The following is a 7,500-nucleotide window of genomic DNA, read 5'->3' as shown; positions in this document are numbered from 1 at the left end:
TAAGTCCCACCGCCAAGAGGAAACTTTTTCCGTATCGGTCCTAGACGATTTTCGACGTGATATCACTGTAATATAGACGGTTTCTAACAATATATATCATAACACCAAACTCGCTACAATTATTATTTATCGAGTTATTAGCAAATAATGGACGGATGTGCTACTCCGTCGGACGTTCGACGAAAATTTTTCTAAGTCCCACCGCCAAGAGGAAACTTTTTCCGTATCGGTCCTAGACGATTTTCGACGTGATATCACTGTAATATAGACGGTTTCTAACAATATATATCATAACACCAAACTCGCTACAATTATTATTTATCGAGTTATTAGCAAATAATGGACGGATGTGCTACTCCGTCGGACGTTCGACGAAAATTTTTCTAAGTCCCACCGCCAAGAGGAAACTTTTTCCGTATCGGTCCTAGACGATTTTCGACGTGATATCACTGTAATATAGACGGTTTCTAACAATATATATCATAACACCAAACTCGCTACAATTATTATTTATCGAGTTATTAGCAAATAATGGACGGATGTGCTACTCCGTCGGACGTTCGACGAAAATTTTTCTAAGTCCCACCGCCAAGAGGAAACTTTTTCCCTATCGGTCCTAGACGATTTTCGACGTGATATCACTGTAATATAGACGGTTTCTAACAATATATATCATAACACCAAACTCGCTACAATTATTATTTATCGAGTTATTAGCAAATAATGGACGGATGTGCTACTCCGTCGACAAAACTCTGGAAATTTTTCTAAGTCCCACCGCCAAGAGGAAACTTTTTCCCTATCGGTCCTAGACGATTTTCGACGTGATATCACTGTAATATAGACGGTTTCTAACAATATATATCATAACACCAAACTCGCTACAATTATTATTTATCGAGTTATTAGCAAATAATGGACGGATGTGCTACTCCGTCGACAAAACTCTGGAAATTTTTCTAAGTCCCACCGCCAAGAGGAAACTTTTTCCGTATCGGTCCTAGACGATTTTCGACGTGATATCACTGTAATATAGACGGTTTCTAACAATATATATCATAACACCAAACTCGCTACAATTATTATTTATCGAGTTATTAGCAAATAATGGACGGATGTGCTACTCCGTCGGACGTTCGACGAAAATTTTTCTAAGTCCCACCGCCAAGAGGAAACTTTTTCCCTATCGGTCCTAGACGATTTTCGACGTGATATCACTGTAATATAGACGGTTTCTAACAATATATATCATAACACCAAACTCGCTACAATTATTATTCATCGAGTTATTAGCAAATAATGGACGGATGTGCTACTCCGTCGACAAAACTCTGGAAATTTTTCTAAGTCCCACCGCTAAGAGGAAACTTTTTCCGTATCGGTCCTAGACGATTTTCGACGTGATATCACTGTAATATAGACGGTTTCTAACAATATATATCATAACACCAAACTCGCTACAATTATTATTTATCGAGTTATTAGCAAATAATGGACGGATGTGCTACTCCGTCGGACGTTCGACGAAAATTTTTCTAAGTCCCACCGCCAAGAGGAAACTTTTTCCCTATCGGTCCTAGACGATTTTCGACGTGATATCACTGTAATATAGACGGTTTCTAACAATATATATCATAACACCAAACTCGCTACAATTATTATTTATCGAGTTATTAGCAAATAATGGACGGATGTGCTACTCCGTCGACAAAACTCTGGAAATTTTTCTAAGTCCCACCGCCAAGAGGAAACTTTTTCCCTATCGGTCCTAGACGATTTTCGACGTGATATCACTGTAATATAGACGGTTTCTAACAATATATATCATAACACCAAACTCGCTACAATTATTATTTATCGAGTTATTAGCAAATAATGGACGGATGTGCTACTCCGTCGACAAAACTCTGGAAATTTTTCTAAGTCCCACCGCCAAGAGGAAACTTTTTCCCTATCGGTCCTAGACGATTTTCGACGTGATATCACTGTAATATAGACGGTTTCTAACAATATATATCATAACACCAAACTCGCTACAATTATTATTTATCGAGTTATTAGCAAATAATGGACGGATGTGCTACTCCGTCGACAAAACTCTGGAAATTTTTCTAAGTCCCACCGCTAAGAGGAAACTTTTTCCGTATCGGTCCTAGACGATTTTCGACGTGATATCACTGTAATATAGACGGTTTCTAACAATATATATCATAACACCAAACTCGCTACAATTATTATTTATCGAGTTATTAGCAAATAATGGACGGATGTGCTACTCCGTCGGACGTTCGACGAAAATTTTTCTAAGTCCCACCGCCAAGAGGAAACTTTTTCCCTATCGGTCCTAGACGATTTTCGACGTGATATCACTGTAATATAGACGGTTTCTAACAATATATATCATAACACCAAACTCGCTACAATTATTATTTATCGAGTTATTAGCAAATAATGGACGGATGTGCTACTCCGTCGGACGTTCGACGAAAATTTTTCTAAGTCCCACCGCCAAGAGGAAACTTTTTCCCTATCGGTCCTAGACGATTTTCGACGTGATATCACTGTAATATAGACGGTTTCTAACAATATATATCATAACACCAAACTCGCTACAATTATTATTTATCGAGTTATTAGCAAATAATGGACGGATGTGCTACTCCGTCGGACGTTCGACGAAAATTTTTCTAAGTCCCACCGCTAAGAGGAAACTTTTTCCCTATCGGTCCTAGACGATTTTCGACGTGATATCACTGTAATATAGACGGTTTCTAACAATATATATCATAACACCAAACTCGCTACAATTATTATTTATCGAGTTATTAGCAAATAATGGACGGATGTGCTACTCCGTCGACAAAACTCTGGAAATTTTTCTAAGTCCCACCGCCAAGAGGAAACTTTTTCCCTATCGGTCCTAGACGATTTTCGACGTGATATCACTGTAATATAGACGGTTTCTAACAATATATATCATAACACCAAACTCGCTACAATTATTATTTATCGAGTTATTAGCAAATAATGGACGGATGTGCTACTCCGTCGACAAAACTCTGGAAATTTTTCTAAGTCCCACCGCCAAGAGGAAACTTTTTCCCTATCGGTCCTAGACGATTTTCGACGTGATATCACTGTAATATAGACGGTTTCTAACAATATATATCATAACACCAAACTCGCTACAATTATTATTTATCGAGTTATTAGCAAATAATGGACGGATGTGCTACTCCGTCGACAAAACTCTGGAAATTTTTCTAAGTCCCACCGCTAAGAGGAAACTTTTTCCGTATCGGTCCTAGACGATTTTCGACGTGATATCACTGTAATATAGACGGTTTCTAACAATATATATCATAACACCAAACTCGCTACAATTATTATTTATCGAGTTATTAGCAAATAATGGACGGATGTGCTACTCCGTCGGACGTTCGACGAAAATTTTTCTAAGTCCCACCGCCAAGAGGAAACTTTTTCCCTATCGGTCCTAGACGATTTTCGACGTGATATCACTGTAATATAGACGGTTTCTAACAATATATATCATAACACCAAACTCGCTACAATTATTATTTATCGAGTTATTAGCAAATAATGGACGGATGTGCTACTCCGTCGACAAAACTCTGGAAATTTTTCTAAGTCCCACCGCCAAGAGGAAACTTTTTCCGTATCGGTCCTAGACGATTTTCGACGTGATATCACTGTAATATAGACGGTTTCTAACAATATATATCATAACACCAAACTCGCTACAATTATTATTTATCGAGTTATTAGCAAATAATGGACGGATGTGCTACTCCGTCGGACGTTCGACGAAAATTTTTCTAAGTCCCACCGCCAAGAGGAAACTTTTTCCGTATCGGTCCTAGACGATTTTCGACGTGATATCACTGTAATATAGACGGTTTCTAACAATATATATCATAACACCAAACTCGCTACAATTATTATTTATCGAGTTATTAGCAAATAATGGACGGATGTGCTACTCCGTCGGACGTTCGACGAAAATTTTTCTAAGTCCCACCGCCAAGAGGAAACTTTTTCCGTATCGGTCCTAGACGATTTTCGACGTGATATCACTGTAATATAGACGGTTTCTAACAATATATATCATAACACCAAACTCGCTACAATTATTATTTATCGAGTTATTAGCAAATAATGGACGGATGTGCTACTCCGTCGGACGTTCGACGAAAATTTTTCTAAGTCCCACCGCCAAGAGGAAACTTTTTCCCTATCGGTCCTAGACGATTTTCGACGTGATATCACTGTAATATAGACGGTTTCTAACAATATATATCATAACACCAAACTCGCTACAATTATTATTTATCGAGTTATTAGCAAATAATGGACGGATGTGCTACTCCGTCGACAAAACTCTGGAAATTTTTCTAAGTCCCACCGCCAAGAGGAAACTTTTTCCCTATCGGTCCTAGACGATTTTCGACGTGATATCACTGTAATATAGACGGTTTCTAACAATATATATCATAACACCAAACTCGCTACAATTATTATTTATCGAGTTATTAGCAAATAATGGACGGATGTGCTACTCCGTCGACAAAACTCTGGAAATTTTTCTAAGTCCCACCGCCAAGAGGAAACTTTTTCCCTATCGGTCCTAGACGATTTTCGACGTGATATCACTGTAATATAGACGGTTTCTAACAATATATATCATAACACCAAACTCGCTACAATTATTATTTATCGAGTTATTAGCAAATAATGGACGGATGTGCTACTCCGTCGGACGTTCGACGAAAATTTTTCTAAGTCCCACCGCCAAGAGGAAACTTTTTCCCTATCGGTCCTAGACGATTTTCGACGTGATATCACTGTAATATAGACGGTTTCTAACAATATATATCATAACACCAAACTCGCTACAATTATTATTTATCGAGTTATTAGCAAATAATGGACGGATGTGCTACTCCGTCGACAAAACTCTGGAAATTTTTCTAAGTCCCACCGCCAAGAGGAAACTTTTTCCCTATCGGTCCTAGACGATTTTCGACGTGATATCACTGTAATATAGACGGTTTCTAACAATATATATCATAACACCAAACTCGCTACAATTATTATTTATCGAGTTATTAGCAAATAATGGACGGATGTGCTACTCCGTCGGACGTTCGACGAAAATTTTTCTAAGTCCCACCGCCAAGAGGAAACTTTTTCCCTATCGGTCCTAGACGATTTTCGACGTGATATCACTGTAATATAGACGGTTTCTAACAATATATATCATAACACCAAACTCGCTACAATTATTATTTATCGAGTTATTAGCAAATAATGGACGGATGTGCTACTCCGTCGACAAAACTCTGGAAATTTTTCTAAGTCCCACCGCCAAGAGGAAACTTTTTCCCTATCGGTCCTAGACGATTTTCGACGTGATATCACTGTAATATAGACGGTTTCTAACAATATATATCATAACACCAAACTCGCTACAATTATTATTTATCGAGTTATTAGCAAATAATGGACGGATGTGCTACTCCGTCGACAAAACTCTGGAAATTTTTCTAAGTCCCACCGCCAAGAGGAAACTTTTTCCCTATCGGTCCTAGACGATTTTCGACGTGATATCACTGTAATATAGACGGTTTCTAACAATATATATCATAACACCAAACTCGCTACAATTATTATTTATCGAGTTATTAGCAAATAATGGACGGATGTGCTACTCCGTCGGACGTTCGACGAAAATTTTTCTAAGTCCCACCGCCAAGAGGAAACTTTTTCCCTATCGGTCCTAGACGATTTTCGACGTGATATCACTGTAATATAGACGGTTTCTAACAATATATATCATAACACCAAACTCGCTACAATTATTATTTATCGAGTTATTAGCAAATAATGGACGGATGTGCTACTCCGTCGACAAAACTCTGGAAATTTTTCTAAGTCCCACCGCCAAGAGGAAACTTTTTCCCTATCGGTCCTAGACGATTTTCGACGTGATATCACTGTAATATAGACGGTTTCTAACAATATATATCATAACACCAAACTCGCTACAATTATTATTTATCGAGTTATTAGCAAATAATGGACGGATGTGCTACTCCGTCGGACGTTCGACGAAAATTTTTCTAAGTCCCACCGCCAAGAGGAAACTTTTTCCCTATCGGTCCTAGACGATTTTCGACGTGATATCACTGTAATATAGACGGTTTCTAACAATATATATCATAACACCAAACTCGCTACAATTATTATTTATCGAGTTATTAGCAAATAATGGACGGATGTGCTACTCCGTCGACAAAACTCTGGAAATTTTTCTAAGTCCCACCGCCAAGAGGAAACTTTTTCCCTATCGGTCCTAGACGATTTTCGACGTGATATCACTGTAATATAGACGGTTTCTAACAATATATATCATAACACCAAACTCGCTACAATTATTATTTATCGAGTTATTAGCAAATAATGGACGGATGTGCTACTCCGTCGGACGTTCGACGAAAATTTTTCTAAGTCCCACCGCCAAGAGGAAACTTTTTCCCTATCGGTCCTAGACGATTTTCGACGTGATATCACTGTAATATAGACGGTTTCTAACAATATATATCATAACACCAAACTCGCTACAATTATTATTTATCGAGTTATTAGCAAATAATGGACGGATGTGCTACTCCGTCGACAAAACTCTGGAAATTTTTCTAAGTCCCACCGCCAAGAGGAAACTTTTTCCCTATCGGTCCTAGACGATTTTCGACGTGATATCACTGTAATATAGACGGTTTCTAACAATATATATCATAACACCAAACTCGCTACAATTATTATTTATCGAGTTATTAGCAAATAATGGACTTGAGTAGGGTGACACCCGGCCGTACTACATTCTGTTCTACAAATTGCACGGGTAAACGGCGGTTGGAAATGATGCTCCGTATTGTTAGTTAGTGTATCCCCGAAGGTCTATGCGTACCGCAGCGTTGGATTGACGAGATTCCTTCTGTCTCTATCTTTTTTTTTCTCTACGATAGCATGTATCGCGATGACAAACGACTAGGAAGCGTGTTTACCGAGTTATTAGCGATCCGAGTGACACCCGGCCGTACTACATTCTGTTCTACAAATTGCACGGGTAAACGGCGGTTGGAAATGATGCTCCGTATTGTTAGTTAGTGTATCCCCGAAGGTCTATGCGTACCGCAGCGTTGGATTGACGAGATTCCTTCTGTCCCTATCTTTTTTTTTCTCTACGATAGCATGTATCGCGATGACAAACGACTAGGAAGCGTGTTTACCGAGTTATTAGCGATCCGAGTGACACCCGATCGTACTACATTCTGTTCTACCAGGTTCACGGGTACCAGCGGCGTAGTGTTTTGAAAAAAAAAAAATAAAAAAAATAATAAAAGGATCAGTATACTTCAAAGTACCAGCGGCGTATTGTTTTGAAATTCATACGCATTGTCAAAGTAGCAGCGGCGT

The sequence above is a fragment of the Halictus rubicundus genome, unplaced genomic scaffold (assembly GCF_050948215.1).
Source record: "Halictus rubicundus isolate RS-2024b unplaced genomic scaffold, iyHalRubi1_principal scaffold1183, whole genome shotgun sequence".
In the NCBI taxonomy this organism is placed as follows: Eukaryota; Metazoa; Arthropoda; class Insecta; order Hymenoptera; family Halictidae; genus Halictus; species Halictus rubicundus.
This window is presented reverse-complemented; position numbering follows the sequence as displayed.